Genomic DNA, 10,140 nt, shown 5'->3' with positions numbered 1-10,140 from the left:
CCACTTGCAGCCAAGTGCGGCAGCTAGCTAGGTAGCCGGCTAGCTGTCAGGCAGGACCGACGTGGTCAGAGCACTGTCGCTAATATGGGATGTCTTGATAAAACAAGCAGATATTTGAAGTTTACACACCTACATTCTCGCCTGAAAATATCTTAAAAGTTGATTTTGTGACCTAGAAACACTAATAAAAGACATATAAAACGAAGTGGTGGCCGCCATTGTTTAACTCGGCAGAGGTGTGCTATGAATTGTGGGATATGGAGTTTTCCACCAAGCATAGAAGCCATTGTGCTTACCGTAACTATTCAATGGTTGCACAACCTTAAAACCTCCAATGGTTCCTGAAAGCAGCGAGGCTGTGCGCGCCATTGATATTGTCGTCATTACGGTATCCAAATAAGGGTAGACAGGCTGTACCACTCCCGGCATACCACTAGAGAGAGCCAACACACCACAAATAAAGTTTGAAATTTGTTTCAATGGGACCAAAAGATGGCGCCAACACACCACAAATGAAGTCTGTTTATTTGGCGCCAAAAGATGAATTGGCCTAAATTTGCACTAAAATATTAATATTTAAAAAACTATAAAAGTCATAAACACCAAAAGTCATAACATAATAGTCCAGCTCCAGCCGCACAAAATGATCTAACATATGTAACCCTAATGTCAAAACTGTTCGGCAGAGGAGCGCGGGAAAATTTTCACTAAAATATTAATATTAAAAAAACTATAAAAGTCATAAACACCAAAAGTCATAGCACACCATTCCAGATCCGGCCGCACAAAATGAGGTAACATATATGAAGCTTGTCTCAAAACTGCGGGGCGAGATTTGCTGCAAAATTTCAGGCGGAAACTGAAGAATAATAATAATAACTAGAAAGCGAAAATTTCAGAAGAAATTTTAAGTGTGCCTATGCCGCTGCTAATCAGTGTAGTTTGCCATTCATACAGCTACAGACAGCAAAACTCAGAAGAGCAGCCATTCTCCACCATGAATTATGGTAAAAACAAACACCGCTCGCGCCTCACAGATGACAGTTTACAGTTTTGGGTAAAGATGAAGTGACTTTGTACAGCCCCGATTTGCAGACGCTGTGCACACAGGTTCATGAGCAGAAGTTCCATTGTACCACGGCAGACACGACAATGTTTGCACGAACACGCTTTGAACCAGTACGTTATGGACCACTTTTCACACATGGTTGGTGTACCCACCCAGCCAGCTGTAGCTTTTCAACTCACAGCCCAACACACACCCAAAAAACAGCCGAGAGAGCACAGACTACGCCCGAGAGGCGTGATTGCAGGTGCCGCTCAGGTGGGTCCACCTCCCCTGCAGCGGCACTGCAGACCACGCCCCGCCACACACATCAAACACGTAAAATAAATATTTATGCACTTTTGCATTCACTTTTTGTTTTTTGTTATTTTTACACAGTGTTCTGAATGATGAACAATGGTCTACAGCCAATCTTGTGTATTATTATACAAACTTTGGTTGTAAGATTCAGATAACTATTTAATAAAAGCTAAATATTTTATATGAGAGTAAGAAAGAAAAGTATATCTTTGTGTCCACCTTTCTCTGTTAATGCCCTACCTGGCCCCCTGGCAAAAGCTTTGCTAGATCCGCCCCTGCACAGTTACCAGCTGTCAGCTACACAAAAAAAGGAGCTTGGTGTATATTCCTCTCTCAGAAACAGTTCGTAATTTCCCTTCAACTCATTCATGTCACCTAAGGGTAAACCTGTTTCTCCATCACCAGTTCAGCTCTGATGATTCAGTAAGGACATCTGGTTTGGAACAGCCGTTTTTACAGCTGTGGCTCCAGCAAACATCAGCTGATACTAGAAATTAAAAGCAAATGAATTCTAACAACAGCTGATCAAGCTTAAACGTGCTGCTGTTGTTTAGCGATAAACAAACAAGAGAGAAAAGCCGATCATTGATCAGTTTCATGACTGAAGTTTCAACAGGCGAGAGAATGACAGGGGAGGCTGTCATAAAGTTCAACATCGGTAACATCGGTAACTTAGCGTGCACACAGCTGTATACAAACTCCGTCCCCGTCGTGCTAGCTAGCACGCAGTACGAGTTATTGTAAGTGATTGAAAAAGTCAGCACAATGAAAATAAACTACACCTAAACTCGGTTTATATCTGACCCAAATAGAGTGCAGGTCATAACTTCTTACCTGAAATTCAGTTCACCTCACGCTCCTGCCTTCGCTTTCCCTGATCCACGATTGACCTCCGCGTTAGCAAACACCGGTCGATCGGCGGTACCCTCACCGCCTTGTATGTCTCGTTCGCGGCATGTCCTTTCTGTCACACACCGGTGGATAGCTGCCCTCTGTTGTAGCTCCACCACCAAACAACTCAGTTATTTTTTCCACATCGACCAGCATCATCGGCCCATATAAACGAAAAATAAGTCCAACTAAGACACAGACCCTTGCCGAGCGATCGGGCGATTAAACAAATTTTAGCCACCTCACTATCAGCCAAGCCTGGGTGGTTTTTCACGAAGGGTCGCTAGCCGCGCTAGCTAGCTAGCCAGCCGGCTATCAGCAACACGTAAGAGAACTGTTGCTAAATAAACTACACCTAAACTCGGTTTATATCTGACCCAAATAGAGTGCAGGTCATAACTTCTTACCTGAAATTCAGTTCACCTCACGCTCCTGCCTTCGCTTTCCCTGATCCACGATTGACCTCCGCGTTAGCAAACACCGGTCGATCGGCGGTAGCCTCACCGCCTTGTATGTCTCGTTCGTGGCATGTCCTTTCTGTCACACACCGGTGGATAGCTGCCCTCTGTTGTAGCTCCACCACCAAACAACTCAGTTATTTTTTCCACATCGACCAGCATCATCGGCCCATATAAATGAAAAATAAGTCCAGCTAAGACACAGACCCTTGCCGAGCGATCGGGCGATGAAACAAATTTTAGCCACCTCACTATCAGCCAAGCCTGGGTGGTTTTTCACGAAGGGTCGCTAGCAGCGCTAGCTGGCTAAGCTAGCGGCGCTAGCTAGCTAGCCGGCTATCAGCAACACGTAAGAGAAATGTTGCTAAATAAACTACACCTAAACTCGGTTTATATCTGACCCAAATAGAGTGCAGGTCATAACTTCTTACCTGAAATTCAGTGCACCTCACGCTCCTGCCTTCGCTTTCCCTGATCCACGATTGACCTCCGCGTTAGCAAACACCGGTCGATCGGCGGTCGCGGCATGTCCTTTCTGTCATACACCGGTGGATAGCTGCCCACTGTTGTAGCTCCGCATTATAGCACCACCAAACAACTCAGTTATTTTTTCCACATCCAGCTGTAACTCCGATTCTGTGCGAGCATTTGCGAGAGACCGGGGAGGTGAAAGGAGAGAGAGAGTCCCCTCGCTGTGCATTTGCAGCCAAGTGCGGCAGCTAGCTAGGTAGCCGGCTAGCTGTCAGGCAGGACCAAGGTCGTCAGAGCACTGTCGCTAATATGATAAAACAAGCAGATATTTGAAGTTTACCTACCTACATTCTCGCCTGAAAATATCTTAAAAGTTGATTTTGTGACCTAGAAACACTAATAAAAGACATATAAAACGAAGTGGTGGCCGCCATTGTGTAACTCGGCAGAGGTGTGCTATGAATTGTGGGATATGGAGTTTTCCACCAAGCATAGAAGCCATTGTGTTTACCGTAACTATTCAATGGTTCGCGCAACCTTAAAACCTCCAATGGTTCCTGAAAGCAGCGAGGCTGTGCGCGCCATTGATATTGTCATCATTACGGTATCCAAATAAGGGTAGACAGGCTGTACCACTCCCGGCATACCACTAGAGAGAGCCAACACACCACAAATGAAGTTTGAAATTTGTTTCAATGGGACCAAAAGATGGCGCCAACACACCACAAATGAAGTCTGTTTATTTGGCGCCAAAAGATGAATTGGCCTAAATTTGCACTAAAATCTAAATATTTCAAAAACTATAAAAGTCATAAACACCAAAAGTCATGACATAATAGTCCAGCTCCAGCCGCACAAAATGATCTAACATATGTAACCCTAATGTCAAAACTGTTAGGCAGAGAGGCGCGGGAAAATTTTCACTAAAATATTAATATTTAAAAAACTATAAAATTCATAAACACCAAAAGTCATAGCACACCATTCCAGATCCAGCCGCACAAAATGAGGTCACATATATGAAGCTTGTCTCAAAACTGCGGGGCGAGATTCGCTGCAAAATTTCAGGCGGAAACTGAAGAATAATAATAATAAGAATAATAAATCCGAGCATAATAATAAGAATAATAAATCCGAGCAATAGTAATATGTGTGCCTCTTGGCATAGGCACACATAACTAGAAAGCGAAAATTTCAGAAGAAATTTTAAGTGTGCCTATGCCGCTGGTAAACAGTGTAGTTTGCCATTCATACAGCTACAGAGAGCAAAACTCAGCAGAGCAGCCATTCTCCACCATGAACTATGGTAAAAACAAACACCGCTCGCACCTCACAGATGACAGCTTACAATTTTGGGTAAAGATGAAGTGACTTTGTACAGCCCCAATTTGCAGACGCTGTGCACATAGTTTCATGAGCAGAAGTCCCATTGTACCACGGCAGACCCGACAATGTTTGCATGAACACGCTTTGAAGCATTACGTTATGGACCACTTTTCACACATGGTTGGTGTACCCACACAGCCGGCTGTAGCTTTTCAACACACAGCCTGACACACACCCAAAAAACAGCCGAGAGAGCACAGACTACGCCAGAGAGGCGTGATTGCAGATGCCGCTCAGGTGGGTCCACCTCCCCTGCAGCGGCACTGCAGACCACGCCCCGCCACACACATCAATCACGTAAAATAAATATTTATGCACTTTTGCATTCACTTTTTGTTTTTTGTTATTTTTACACAGTGTTCTGAATGATTAACAATGGTCTACAGCCAATCTTGTGTATTATTATACAAACTTTGGTTGTAAGATGCCCTACCTGGCCCCCTGGCAAAAGCTTTGCTAGATCCGCCCCTGCACAGTTACCAGCTGTCAGCTAAATAAAAAAGGAGCTTGGTGTTTATTTCTCTCAGAAACAGTTCATAACTTCCCTTCAACTCATTCATGTCACCTAAAAAAAAAGGTAAACCTGTTTCTCCATCACCAGTTCAGCTCTGATGATTCGGTAAGGTCATCTCCTGGTTTCCACCAAACTACACCTAAACTCGGTTTATATCTGACCCAAATAGAGTGCAGTTCATAACTTCTTACCTGAAATTCAGTTCACCTCACGCTCTGACCGGCAGCCGCCTGCTTCTCCTGCCTTCGGTTTCCCTGATCCACGATCTACCACCGGTTGATCGGCGGTCGCCTCGCCGCCTCGTTCCCTGCATGCTCTGTCTGACACACACCGGTGGATAGCTGCCCTCGGTTGTAGCTCCGCGTCAGCGACCACCAAACAACTCAGTTATTTTTTCCACATCGACCAGCATCTGGACAATCCACCGCCTTTCACTGTTTGTACCGTTACTAAAAAAAAACCCTCATCGGCTCATAAAAACGAAAAATAAGTCCAGCTATGACCCTGAGTCAAAAAGACAGCCAGTTAGCTAGCTAGCTGTCTAGCTCTTTGCAGGCACCGAAACCATCAGAGCTAATATGGGATGTCTTGGTAACACGAGCACATATTTGAAGTTTACATCTGGCCAATCCACCACCTTTCACTGTTTATACCGTTACTAAAATGAATAAATAAATAAATCATTTATTTATTTAAAATAAGTCCAGCTGTGACCACGAGACTTTACGAAGGACCGGGTGTGAAACCAGAGTAAGCCGCTCTCACTGTCATCCAGGCCGGCTGTAGCTTGTTAGCAAAGCCGCGCTAGCCACACTAGCCAGCTAGCCTCAAGCAGAAACGACATCGTCAGAACATTGTCGCTAATATGGGATGTTTTGACAAAATGAGCAGATATTTGAAGTTTACACACCTATATTCTCGCCTGAAAATATCTTAAAAGTTTATTTTGTGACCTAGAAACAGTATTAAGAGGAAAATAAAAACTAAGTGATGGCCGCCATTGTTTGACTCGGCAGAGGCGTGCTATGAATTGTGGGATATTGAGTTTTCCACCAAGCATTACCGTAACTATTGAATGATTTGCGCAACCTTAAAAATTCCAATGGCTCCTGAAAGCAGCGACGCTGTGCGCACCGTTGATATTGTCATCATTACGGTAATCCAAATAAGGGTAGACAGGCCGTACTACTCCCGGCATACCACTAGAGAGAGCCAACACACCACAAATGAAGTTTGAAATTTGTATCAGTGGGACCAAAAGATGGAGCCAACACACCACAAATGAAGTCTGTTTCTATGGCGCCAAAAGAAGAATCTTTCTAAATTTGCACTAAAATATTAATATTTAAAAAACTATAAAAGTCATAAACACCAAAAGTGTATACCATACTAGTCCAGCTCCAGCCGCACAAAATGATCTAACATATGTAACCCTATTGTCAAAACTGTTTGGCAGAGAAGCGCGGGAAAATTTTCACTAAAATATTAATATTTAAAAAACTATAATAGTCATAAACACCAAAAGTCATAGCACACCATTCCTGATCCAGCCGCACAAAATGAGGTAACATATATGAAGCTTGTCTCAAAACTGCGAGGCGAGATTCGCTGCAAAATTTCAGGCGGAAACTGAAGAATAATAATAATAACTAGAAAGCGAAAATTTCAGAAGAAATTTTAAGTGTGCCTATGCCGCTGGTAAACAGTGTAGTTTGCCATTCATACAGCTACAGAGAGCAAAACTCAGCAGAGCAGCCATTCTCCACCATGAACTATGGTAAAAACAAACACCGCTCGCACCTCACAGATGACAGCTTACAATTTTGGGTAAAGATGAAGTGACTTTGTACAGCCCCGATTTGCAGACGCTGTGCACATAGTTTCATGAGCAGAAGTCCCATTGTACCACGGCAGACCCGACAATGTTTGCATGAACACGCTTTGAAGCATTACGTTATGGACCACTTTTCACACATGGTTGGTGTACCCACACAGCCGGCTGTAGCTTTTCAACTCACAGCCTGACACACACCCAAAAAACAGCCGAGAGAGCACAGACTACGCCAGAGAGGCGTGATTGCAGATGCCGCTCAGGTGGGTCCACCTCCCCTGCAGCGGCACTGCAGACCACGCCCCGCCACACACATCAATCACGTAAAATAAATATTTATGCACTTTTGCATTCACTTTTTGTTTTTTGTTATTTTTACACAGTGTTCTGAATGATTAACAATGGTCTACAGCCAATCTTGTGTATTATTATACAAACTTTGGTTGTAAGATGCCCTACCTGGCCCCCTGGCAAAAGCTTTGCTAGATCCGCCCCTGCACAGTTACCAGCTGTCAGCTAAATAAAAAAGGAGCTTGGTGTTTATTTCTCTCAGAAACAGTTCATAACTTCCCTTCAACTCATTCATGTCACCTAAAAAAAGGTAAACCTGTTTCTCCATCACCAGTTCAGCTCTGATGATTCGGTAAGGTCATCTCCTGGTTTCCACCAAACTACACCTAAACTCGGTTTATATCTGACCCAAATAGAGTGCAGTTCATAACTTCTTACCTGAAATTCAGTTCACCTCACGCTCTGACCGGCAGCCGTCTGCTTCTCCTGCCTTCGGTTTCCCTGATCCACGATCTACCACCGGTTGATCGGCGGTCGCCTCGCCGCCTCGTTCCCTGCATGCTCTGTCTGACACACACCGGTGGATAGCTGCCCTCGGTTGTAGCTCCGCGTCAGCGACCACCAAACAACTCAGTTATTTTTTCCACATCGACCAGCATCTGGACAATCCACCGCCTTTCACTGTTTGTACCGTTACTAAAAAAAACCCCTCATCGGCTCATAAAAACGAAAAATAAGTCCAGCTATGACCCTGAGTCAAAAAGACAGCCAGTTAGCTAGCTAGCTGTCTAGCTCTTTGCAGGCACCGAAACCATCAGAGCTAATATGGGATGTCTTGGTAACACGAGCACATATTTGAAGTTTACATCTGGCCAATCCACCACCTTTCACTGTTTATACCGTTACTAAAATGAATAAATAAATAAATCATTTATTTATTTAAAATAAGTCCAGCTGTGACCACGAGACTTTACGAAGGACCGGGTGTGAAACCAGAGTAAGCCGCTCTCACTGTCATCCAGGCCGGCTGTAGCTTGTTAGCAAAGCCGCGCTAGCCACACTAGCCAGCTAGCCTCAAGCAGAAACGACATCGTCAGAACATTGTCGCTAATATGGGATGTTTTGACAAAATGAGCAGATATTTGAAGTTTACACACCTATATTCTCGCCTGAAAATATCTTAAAAGTTTATTTTGTGACCTAGAAACAGTATTAAGAGGAAAATAAAAACTAAGTGATGGCCGCCATTGTTTGACTCGGCAGAGGCGTGCTATGAATTGTGGGATATGTAGTTTTCCACCAAGCATTACCGTAACTTTTGAATGATTTGCGCAACCTTAAAAATTCCAATGGCTCCTGAAAGCAGCGACGCTGTGCGCACCGTTGATATTGTCATCATTACGGTAATCCAAATAAGGGTAGACAGGCCGTACTACTCCCGGCGTACTACTCCCGGCATACCACTAGAGAGAGCCAACACACCACAAATGAAGTTTGAAATTTGTATCAGTGGGACCAAAAGATGGAGCCAACACACCACAAATGAAGTCTGTTTCTATGGCGCCAAAAGAAGAATCTTTCTAAATTTGCACTAAAATATTAATATTTAAAAAACTATAAAAGTCATAAACACCAAAAGTGTATACCATACTAGTCCAGCTCCAGCCGCACAAAATGATCTAACATATGTAACCCTATTGTCAAAACTGTTTGGCAGAGAAGCGCGGGAAAATTTTCACTAAAATATTAATATTTAAAAAACTATAATAGTCATAAACACCAAAAGTCATAGCACACCATTCCTGATCCAGCCGCACAAAATGAGGTAACATTTATGAAGCTTGTCTCAAAACTGCGAGGCGAGATTCGCTGCAAAATTTCAGGCGGAAACTGAAGAATAATAATAATAAGAATAATAAATCCGAGCAATAGTAATATGTGTGCCTCTTGGCATAGGCACACATAATAACTAGAAAGCGAAAATTTCAGAAGAAATTTTAAGTGTGCCTATGCCGCTGGTAAACAGTGTAGTTTGCCATTCATACAGCTACAGAGAGCAAAACTCAGCAGAGCAGCCATTCTCCACCATGAACTATGGTAAAAACAAACACCGCTCGCACCTCACAGATGACAGCTTACAATTTTGGGTAAAGATGAAGTGACTTTGTACAGCCCCGATTTGCAGACGCTGTGCACATAGTTTCATGAGCAGAAGTCCCATTGTACCACGGCAGACCCGACAATGTTTGCATGAACACGCTTTGAAGCATTACGTTATGGACCACTTTTCACACGTGGTTGGTGTACCCACACAGCCGGCTGTAGCTTTTCAACTCACAGCCTGACACACACCCAAAAAACAGCCGAGAGAGCACAGACTACGCCAGAGAGGCGTGATTGCAGATGCCGCTCAGGTGGGTCCACCTCCCCTGCAGCGGCACTGCAGACCACGCCCCGCCACACACATCAATCACGTAAAATAAATATTTATGCACTTTTGCATTCACTTTTTGTTTTTTGTTATTTTTACACAGTGTTCTGAATGATTAACAATGGTCTACAGCCAATCTTGTGTATTATTATACAAACTTTGGTTGTAAGATGCCCTACCTGGCCCCCTGGCAAAAGCTTTGCTAGATCCGCCCCTGCACAGTTACCAGCTGTCAGCTAAATAAAAAAGGAGCTTGGTGTTTATTTCTCTCAGAAACAGTTCATAACTTCCCTTCAACTCATTCATGTCACCTAAAAAAAAGGTAAACCTGTTTCTCCATCACCAGTTCAGCTCTGATGATTCGGTAAGGTCATCTCCTGGTTTCCACCAAACTACACCTAAACTCGGTTTATATCTGACCCAAATAGAGTGCAGTTCATAACTTCTTACCTGAAATTCAGTTCACCTCACGCTCTGACCGGCAGCCGCCTGCTTCTCCTG

Source organism: Pelmatolapia mariae, linkage group LG2 (genome assembly GCF_036321145.2).
Source record: "Pelmatolapia mariae isolate MD_Pm_ZW linkage group LG2, Pm_UMD_F_2, whole genome shotgun sequence".
Classification (NCBI taxonomy): Eukaryota; Metazoa; Chordata; class Actinopteri; order Cichliformes; family Cichlidae; genus Pelmatolapia; species Pelmatolapia mariae.
The sequence above is the reverse complement of the archived record's forward strand: the minus strand, read 5'-3'. Positions refer to the sequence as shown.